Below are 10,456 nucleotides of genomic sequence, written 5' to 3'. Positions count from 1 at the left end.
TTTGTTGCGTTTTTCATCACTTAAATACATAAAATTAGGGACCAAACGTGCAATTTTGACCAAACCATAGGGACTATTTCAGTAATTTACTCTTTTAAATATAGCTTCAAATTGCCTACTAGGAAGACCTACAGACTTCGATAACAGCGTTATCCATGTCAGCAAAATAGTACAATCATATTTACTCAACTTTATATTTAAATATCATATTTATCATTTTTAACTTTCAAACTACATATTTGCTCAATTCTTTTTTGTAAACATTTCTTAAAATTTTTTAATCAATTCTAATATTTAAAAATCATTATAATCTAAAAAATTATAGATTGACCATATTGCCCTTAAATAAAAAAAAATCTTTTTTCATATAAAATAGATGACTAAATTGCCCCTCGCCGTGAATCTGATCACATACATAGGCTTCAAACACACGTTGCCTTCTCCATTTGTTCAACATGGAATCAACTCTTCAACGTACTAGGACTTGTAATCTACATGATTTTAGTGAGGAACTGTGATTGAGCTCTTGGTGCATCAAATTCTTTTTTGGTTGCGATTATGGAAATTAACATGATTATTTGTTTAAAGGGTATGTTTTGCAGATTTTAATTTTGTTTGATACTTCTGTAATCTTACGTTTATTTGATTCAAGTTTGGTGCTAAGTTGATTTGGTTTTAAATACAATAAACTCCAACACCAAAACAGAAATAGCAATATTTTTTTTTGATTAGGTACCATAGTAGAAATGTACGTTCACTATAAAAGAGTAATAATCACAATTATTGATGCTTAGTCTTCAAATCTCTTTTTACAAGTTTTTTTTTTTTTTTTTTTTTTTTTTTTTTTTTTTTTTTTTTTTTTACTAAAATGTCCTTATTTCCTCTCTAAACAAATCCATCAATCTAAACTTCCAGTCTTCGTTTTCAACAAATGATGCCCTTTAAAAAGTGGTATGTTGCTTTATTGTTTGTCCCCAACATTCGTTCCAGCTCCTATAGTACTCAAAAAGTTGCATGATTTCCGTTTATGTATGTCCTTTCCGTATTCAACACTTCCCTCACTTTAGGTTGCTGCAACCCAATTGGTTTAAACACATGAGTACCAAATTGGATCAAATGCAAGAAATAACAATGTATTTCTATTGATTAGTTCATGATAGCGTCTTACTTTCATACTACAATATTATTTGAAAATTCTATCGGATTATAGATGTCATTCTTCGATGCAAAGCATTTTTTATTAGTATAGTGGGTAGAATTTTCAAAGTATATTGTACTAATAAGAGGAAATTGACAGTACAATAAATGGTCAAAATTTTCAAAGACGATGCTATTCCTCGAAAGCAAAATGTCGTAATAAAAGGTATTAAGATACAACCACACTATCAAACACAAAATCATCACCAAGAATAAAAGAAAAAAAATTCAATATTATAAAATCCGTTATGGAATTCTTAGTTTTTTAAACTAACCACTTATGGATAATCTATTGATCCATGTTCAAATCCTGACACTATTCAACCCATGTGGTCATGTAGGTTCGTCTGTGTAACAGCCCGGATCTCCAGGTATTTTATTGTTTTAATATTTTGAGTTTTGAGAAGGGACTCGGCGAGTTGGAGCTCAGACTCGCCGAGTAGGGTCGCGATTCTGGACGCGGGATTCGTCCGGACTCGGCGAGTCCACGCTGTTTAATGAAACCCTAATTTCTCGGGTTTGGGACCTATTTAAATGGCCTTATGGCCGTCATTTGCATCCATCAGTCCATAGAGAGAAACCCTAAAAGTGCTTTAGCGATTTGAGAGAGAAAGGAGGCATTTCTTGACATTTGTGTGTTGTTTAGCAAAGAAGAGGGAGGCTCTAGCCAAGAGGAGGCAAAGGAGACTGCTATTTGGTGGATTTGAAGCTTGACCCTTCAATCTAAAGGTATGATTTCGACTCATCTCCTGTTTTGTGAAGTATAATCGATTTTAGGGTTTCTTGTGGCCTTGTTGAGTTGATTTGATGGCCAAATAGTCCCATGCTAGTGATGAGACTTCGGATCTGGATCCATAGAGGTCCAGAGAGTCTCATTCTTCAAGCTTTATAGAGAACAATGGAGGTCATGACCTTGTGTAGTGAGATTTGTTGAAGGTTCTTCATAATTGGTCATATAGAGGTTGTTAATGCATCAAGACTAGGACTTTACGTGATGAATCAGTCTAGGAGGGCCAGATCTATGAATTGTTGGAGTAGATCTGACCTTAGAAGCAAGTTTGAGTGATTGCATGGAATGGACTCGCCGAGTCCGATGAGCAAACTCGGCGAGTAGCTTGAAGATTGCCTTGGACCGGCCAGTGAGTGGTCCAGTCGAGTCAGGAGTTGACCCAGTGAGTCAGGGCGAGTTAGAGAGGGTTGTCAAGTGGTCTGAGTCGAGCTGGGACTCGCCGAGTCGTTCTTGAGACTCGGCGAGTTGAGTCGGGGTGGTCCCGCGATTCTTCCAGGTGGAACTCGTCGAGTCAGGGGGAGGGAGTACTCGACGTGTGGAAAGGGAATCCTAGAGAGTTGGTGAGAACGTCTAGACTCGCCGAGTTGCCGTGTGCACTCGCCGAGTCCGGTCAAAGTTGACCGTTGACCGTTGACCGTTGACCTGTGTTGACTTCTTAGGGATAGTCAACCTTAGAGATAAAAAGTGTTAATTAGAGTCTTGTGATGTTATAGGAGGATTAGAGCTCGGAGGATCGAGCACGAGGGATTTCCAGGGATCGTGAGATACCGAGACACGCGAGGTGAGTCTTCTCACTATACTTTACCTTGAGTCGGTAATCAGAGTTATGTGTTAGTGTATGTATGTTATGTGTATGTTATGTGTTGTACTGCATTATTTCTATGTGATTTATGCTGTGCATGATTACAGAGTTGGAACCGGAAGGTTCCTAGAGTTAGAACCTGAGGGTTCACAAGAGTTGGGTGCACGGACCCATAGAGTTATAGCCTCGAGTGGCTAATATGTGTTATATGTGGTATTTTGGGGAACTCACTAAGCTTTGTGCTTACAGTGTTAGTGTTGTTGTTTCAGGTACCAACGATGACCGTGGGAAGGCGCCGGCTTGATCTGTACACACGTAGAGGAATTCGATATAATTATGTGATCTTGGGATTTGTATGATACATATTGGAATTTGAAACTTAATGTTTTATGAAATTAAACGAGAAATGATTTTATAAATTGTGAAAAATAAATTTTAAAATTTTCGGTGTTACAAGTTGGTATCAGAGCCTTGGTTTGAGGGATTCGAGTACACCTTCGGGCGTATTTGAACTCAAACTGAGGATTTGAGATGTATCTTCAAAAAGAGTAAAAGATTTTTGAAAAACGCAGAGCAAGAGATGTGTGTACGATCAGTCAGCGCCCGAACGGTGATTTCCCAAAATACCCTTATATATTATGTGATATTGATATCGATATGATGTATCCGCATGCTAGAGTAGGCTAGGTATTGCTATTAGGACTAGAGTGGCCTGATGTGTGATGCCTTAGCCTAGGGAGAGGTGAGCTGCTATGATATGCTTGAGAGTGAGTAGGTAGCAGCAAGGGACTTATGAGAGATCTATTAGAGAGTAGTCTATGCATGATAAAGTACTTGAGACCTGGGATCCAAAGAGAAGGACTTGGAGTGTATTCTGGTGCGGTGCGGACAGTAGTATTGGGCCCGTACTACTGGAAGCACCGGAGCGGTGTGCAGCCCAAGTCAGAATCTTTGGAATGCCAAGAATCAAGGAGAAAAGAGTTGTCGAGTGTGAGCATACTCGTGTGGATTCTAATTTATCGTATGTTGTATTTCAGAGGTAGATCATGGTGAGGACACGTTTGATGCCCGAGAGCAGTGGTACCAGTGAGGAGGAGATCCGCCGGATCATTCAGGAGGAGGTGGCTGCGGCCATCAGGGCAGAGATACCGGAGATGTTTGGGTCTATAAAGACCACATTGATTGAGACGTTTGATGAGCGTTATGCCGCTCTTTCTGAGGCTGCTGCTGCAGCGGCTACCGCAGCGATTGCTGCTGCGAGGCCGCAGGGTGGGGATGCGTTGCTGTTCCGTGAGTTCAGCAACACAAAACCACCAGAGTTTGATGGTACTCAGGATCCAGTGGCAGCTATGAGGTGGATATCTGATATTGAGGGGTGTTTCTTCACTTGCTCGTCTCCTGAGCATTTGAAGGTACGGTTCGCGCTGAACCAGCTTCGCTTGGGAGCGAAGGACTGGTGGAAGTTTGTGACGGCGCATTATTCGCCTGCTGAGCTTTCTGCGGTGACCTGGGAGAGGTTCACCACTATGTTTCGGGATGAGTACGTTCCCCAGGTGGAGAGGGAGCATTTAGCACAGGAGTTTCTGACCCTCAAGCAGGGTACTGAGTCTGTTACAGCGATCACGAGGATGTTCCACGAGAGGGCGATGTTCTGCCCTGAGCACGTGTCCACTGAGCAGGCACGTATGAGCCGCTACTTAAGCATCTTGAGGCGGGATATTCGGGAGTTCGCTGCGAACTCCTCGTACCGGACATTTGCCGAGCTTCAGCTAAATGCCCGGAAGAGGGAGATTGAGCTTGAGACCCAGGCCAGGGAGGAGGCGGAGTCTCAGGGGAGGGATCGGCGACTGGCGCTGTCGCAGCCGGCCGCCAAGCGGGCCAAGCCTGCTGATCCCAGACCAGGGAGCCAGAAGGGCCGCACTTGCGGAAAGTGCGGCAAGGGTCATGATGGAGTTTGCCGAGCGGGGTCTTGCTACAAATGTGGCAAGGAGGGGCACATGGCCAAGGACTGCCCCAAGGGGTTTGCAGTGTGCTTTCACTGCAACCAGACCGGACACCGGAAGGCCGAGTGTCCGCAGTTGCGCGGAGCACCTCAGGGGTCTGCTCCTGCCGCCACCAGAGTTACAGAGAGTCGGCCTGTGAAGGCCGAGACGCCGAGAGCTCGAGGGAGAGCCTTCTAGCTGACTGCGGAGGAGATCTGCGCTGCGCCCGATGTTGTGGCTGGTATGTTTCCTTTCGTGTATTTATTTTGATATATGATGTTATGCTTATATTATGTTATGTGTAGGTACCTTTCTTGTGAATTCCGTACCTGCTTTAGTGTTATTTGACTCGGGTGCGAGTCGGTCTTTTGTATCTTTGGCCTTTAGCCAGCATATCAGTGCTAGTCGTGAGGCACTGAGTCGGCCTCTGAGAGTCTCCATAGCTGATGATAGAGTGATTTGTGCCGCAGAGGTTTTCCGTGGATGTGTGTTAGAGATTTTCGGGATTGAGTTTCCGATTGATCTGATTCCTATTGCGATGGGTGATGTTTGTGTCATTGTGGGCATGGACTGGTTGAGCCGATTCGGCGCGATTATCGACTGTGAGCGTCAGCTGGTGACTATACGAGACCCTAGTGGGGGAGTTCTTTCGGTGTACGGTGAGGGTACACGTTCGGGATCAGTCTTTTGTTCGGCCGCTAGGGCGAGGCAGTGTCTACAGCAGGGCTGTAAGGGTTTTGTGGCGTATGTGATGGATACGCGAGCGACTTCCGAGAGACCGAGTTCAGTTGGGGAGGTACCGGTGGTGTGTGAGTTTCCAGATGTCTTTCCCGAGGAGCTGCCGGGAGTACTTCCTGTGAGGCAAGTGGAGTTTGGTATTGATTTGGTTCCGGGGGCTGCGCCTATAGCTAAGGTGCCTTATCGTCTTGCACCTCCAGAGATGCAAGAGTTATCCTCGCAGCTTCAGGAGTTGCTGGGGAAGGGATTTATTCGGCCGAGCAGCTCGCCGTGGGGAGCACCTATTCTGTTCGTCAAGAAGAAGGATGGTTCACACCGGATGTGTATTGATTACCGGGAGTTGAACAAGCTGACGATCAAGAACCGTTACCCGTTGCCGAGGATCGACGATTTATTTGATCAGTTGCAGGGAGCATCTTGGTTTTCCAAGATCGATTTGAGGTCGGGATATCATCAGGTGAGAGTGCGAGATGAGGACGTCCAGAAGACAGCTTTCAGGATGCGATATGGGCATTATGAGTTTGTGGTGATGCCTTTTGGGCTCACTAATGCCCCGGCGGTGTTCATGGATCTCATGAACAGGGTATGTAGGCCGATGTTGGATCGGTCGGTGATTGTATTTATCGATGATATTCTGGTGTATTCGAGATCTAGAGAGCAGCATGAATAGCATTTGAGGGAGGTCCTTGGGGTACTGAGATCGGAGAAGCTTTATGCAAAGTTCTCCAAGTGTGATTTCTGGTTACGAGAGGTCCAGTTCCTAGGACATCTCGTTAACCAGGAAGGGATTCTGGTCGATCCGGCCAAGGTTGAGGCGGTGATGGGTTGGGAGGTGCCAAAGTCACCCTCTGAGATCAGGAGCTTCCTTGGATTAGCAAGGTATTATCGGAGATTTATCAAGGATTTCTCCAAGATCGCAGTGCCGCTCACCACGTTGACCCGGAAGGGTGTTGCATTCTCATGGGGTCCCGAGCAGCAGACCTCCTTTGAGACACTTCGCCAGAGGTTGTGCGAAGCCCCGGTATTAGCTCTCCCGGAAGGGATGGAGGATTTTGTAGTATATTGTGATGCATCGATTTTGGGGCTGGGTGCGGTGTTGATGCAGAGGGGTCATGTGATAGCATATGCTTCGAGGCAGCTGAAGCCTCATGAGACGAGATATCCCACGCATGATCTAGAGTTGGGGGCAGTAGTGTTCGCCCTCAAGATCTGGCGCCACTACTTATATGGGGTTCGATGTACGATATACACGGACCATAAGAGCTTGAAGTACTTGATGGATCAGCCCAATCTAAACATGCGTCAGAGGAGGTGGTTAGATGTGGTCAAGGATTATGATTGTGAGATCCTGTACCACCCGGGCAAGGCCAACGTGGTGGCCGATGCGTTGAGTCGCAGGGCGGAGAGCACTCCATTACGAGATATATGTTTGAGATTGACCATGATAGCTCCGGTATTGGATGCCATCCGTGGGGCACAGGCCGAGGCTGTGCAGCTGGAGATGCAGAAGAGGGAGCGGGTCGTTGGTTTGGTTTCAGAATTCGTTACGGATGGGCGAGGGCTTATGACTTTTCAGGGTCGGATTTGGGTACCGTTTGTGGGTGGTACGCGCACTTCCTTGATGGAGGAGGCTCATCGGTCGAAATTTTCGATCCATCCGGGGGCTACGAAGATGTATTTGGATTTGAGGAGAGAGTATTGGTGGCCCTGTATGAAGAGGGACGTCGCATGGTTCGTTGAGAGGTGCTTGACCTGCCGAAGGGTTAAGGCCGAGCACCAGAGACCGCATGGCAAGTTGCAGCCATTGGAGGTTCCCGAATGGAAATGGGAACAGATCACTATGGATTTCATCACCAAATTGCCGAGAACTGCCAGAGGAGTTGATACAATTTGGGTGATTGTGGATAGGCTGATGAAGAGCGCTCACTTCCTTGCCATCAGTGAGAGTTCTTCAGCAGAGAAGTTGGCAGAGTTATATGTGAGAGAAGTGGTATCTCGGCATGGGGTGCCGATCTCGATTGTTTCAGACCGCGATGTGCGCTTTACTTCCAGATTCTGGAAGAAATTTCATGAGGAGTTGGGTACTAGATTGCATTTTAGTACTGCATATCATCCCCAGACAGACGGTCAGAGTGAGCGGACGATTCAGACGCTTGAGGACATGCTTCGAGCATGTGTGTTGGATTTCGGGGGTAGCTGGGATGCGTATCTACCCTTGGCAGAGTTTTCCTACAACAACAGCCATCATTCGAGCATTGGTATGCCACCCTTTGAGCTGTTGTATGGCAGGAGGTGTCGGACCCCCAATTGCTGGGGAGAGGTTGGGCAGAGAGTGATGGGCAGTACCGAGATCGTGCTTCAGACGACAGAGCAGATTCAGCGGGTCAGACAGAGGTTATTGACCGCCCAGAGTCGACAGAAGAGTTATGTAGACAGATGCCGGTCCGAGCTTGAGTTTCAGGTCGGCGACTTCGTTCTCCTGAAGGTGTCTCCTTGGAAAGGAATGATTCGATTCAGGAAGAGGGGCAAGTTGGGGCCCCGGTATATTGGGCCATTTCGTGTGATTGCGAGGGTAGGACGGGTAGCCTATCGGTTGGAATTGCCAGCAGAGTTGGGGCAAATCCACGACACTTTTCATGTGTCGCAATTGAGGAAATGTATTGCCGATGAGTCGGCAGTAGTTCCATTAGAGGATATACAGGTGGATACGAGCCTGAATTATGTCGAGAGACCAGTAGCCATCAGAGATCGGAAGATCAAGGTTCTGAGGAACAAGGAGGTACCTTTGGTGTTGGTTCAGTGGCAACACCGGAAGGGATCAGAGATGACCTGGGAGCCGGAGCGCGAGATGCGGGCTCAGCATCCGGAGCTATTTTAGAGCGAGACTTCGAGGGCGAAGTCTAATCCTAGTGGGGGAGAATTGTAACAGCCCGGATCTCCAGGTATTTTATTGTTTTAATATTTTGAGTTTTGAGAAGGGACTCGGCGAGTTGGAGCTCAGACTCGCCGAGTAGGGTCGCGATTCTGGACGCGGGATTCGTCCGGACTCGGCGAGTCCAGGATATGGACTCGGCGAGTCCACGCTGTTTAATGAAACCCTAATTTCTCGGGTTTGGGACCTATTTAAATGGCCTTATGGCCGTCATTTGCATCCATCAGTCCATAGAGAGAAACCCTAAAAGTGCTTTAGCGATTTGAGAGAGAAAGGAGGCATTTCTTGACATTTGTGTGTTGTTTAGCAAAGAAGAGGGAGGCTCTAGCCAAGAGGAGGCAAAGGAGATTGCTATTTGGTGGATTTGAAGCTTGACCCTTCAATCTAAAGGTATGATTTCGACTCATCTCCTGTTTTGTGAAGTATAATCGATTTTAGGGTTTCTTGTGGCCTTGTTGAGTTGATTTGATGGCCAAATAGTCCCATGCTAGTGATGAGACTTCGGATCTGGATCCATAGAGGTCCAGAGAGTCTCATTCTTCAAGCTTTATAGAGAACAATGGAGGTCATGACCTTGTGTAGTGAGATTTGTTGAAGGTTCTTCATAATTGGTCATATAGAGGTTGTTAATGCATCAAGACTAGGACTTTACGTGATGAATCAGTCTAGGAGGGCCAGATCTATGAATTGTTGGAGTAGATCTGACCTTAGAAGCAAGTTTGAGTGATTGCATGGAATGGACTCGCCGAGTCCGATGAGCAGACTCGGCGAGTAGCTTGAAGATTGCCTTGGACCGGCCAGTGAGTGGTCCAGTCGAGTCAGGAGTTGACCCAGTGAGTCAGGGCGAGTTAGAGAGGGTTGTCAAGTGGTCTGAGTCGAGCTGGGACTCGCCGAGTCGTTCTTGAGACTCGGCGAGTTGAGTCGGGGTGGTCCCGCGATTCTTCCAGGTGGAACTTGTCGAGTCAGGGGGAGTACTCGACGTGTGGAAAGGGAATCCTAGAGAGTTGGTGAGAACGTCTAGACTCGCCGAGTTGCCGTGTGCACTCGCCGAGTCCGGTCAAAGTTGACCGTTGACCGTTGACCGTTGACCTGTGTTGACTTCTTAGGGATAGTCAACCTTAGAGATAAAAAATGTTAATTAGAGTCTTGTGATGTTATAGGAGGATTAGAGCTCGGAGGATCGAGCACGAGGGATTTCCAGGGATCGTGAGATACCGAGACACGCGAGGTGAGTCTTCTCACTATACTTTACCTTGAGTCGGTAATCAGAGTTATGTGTTAGTGTATGTATGTTATGTGTATGTTATGTGTTGTACTGCATTATTTCTATGTGATTTATGCTGTGCATGATTACAGAGTTGGAACCGGAAGGTTCCTAGAGTTAGAACCTGAAGGTTCACAAGAGTTGGGTGCACGGACCCATAGAGTTATAGCCTCGAGTGGCTAATATGTGTTATATGTGGTATTTTGGGGAACTCACTAAGCTTTGTGCTTACAGTGTTAGTGTTGTTGTTTCAGGTACCAGCGATGACCGTGGGAAGGCGTCGGCTTGATCTGTACACACGTAGAGGAATTCGATATAATTATGTGATCTTGGGATTTGTATGATACATATTGGAATTTGAAACTTAATGTTTTATGAAATTAAACGAGAAATGATTTTATAAATTGTGAAAAATAAATTTTAAAATTTTCGGTGTTACAGTCTGCAGTGACTTTAGGGCATGAGACATAGCCTCATATATACAACAGAGGATTAGTTGGTGTGCAAAAACTTGTCCCGAACCCTCGTTAAGAAAATTTCTTTTCCAATTTTTTTTCTTTAAGCCATGTTTTTAGATGTTTAATTCTAAAGAAATCTATAGAAAAATCTCAAAGTTTTAGGCCAATTTATGATCCAGTCCTAAATTAAATTTCATTAACGAAAAATTATAGGAAACCAACTAATGTAATCATTTTTGTCCTTTTTTACCTTTTAAGCAGGTTACTGCTAGGTTGCATGCCAAGTGGCGTGC

The sequence above is a fragment of the Lactuca sativa genome, chromosome 4, assembly GCF_002870075.4.
Source record: "Lactuca sativa cultivar Salinas chromosome 4, Lsat_Salinas_v11, whole genome shotgun sequence".
Classification (NCBI taxonomy): Eukaryota; Viridiplantae; Streptophyta; class Magnoliopsida; order Asterales; family Asteraceae; genus Lactuca; species Lactuca sativa.
Note: the sequence above shows the minus strand (reverse complement) of the source record.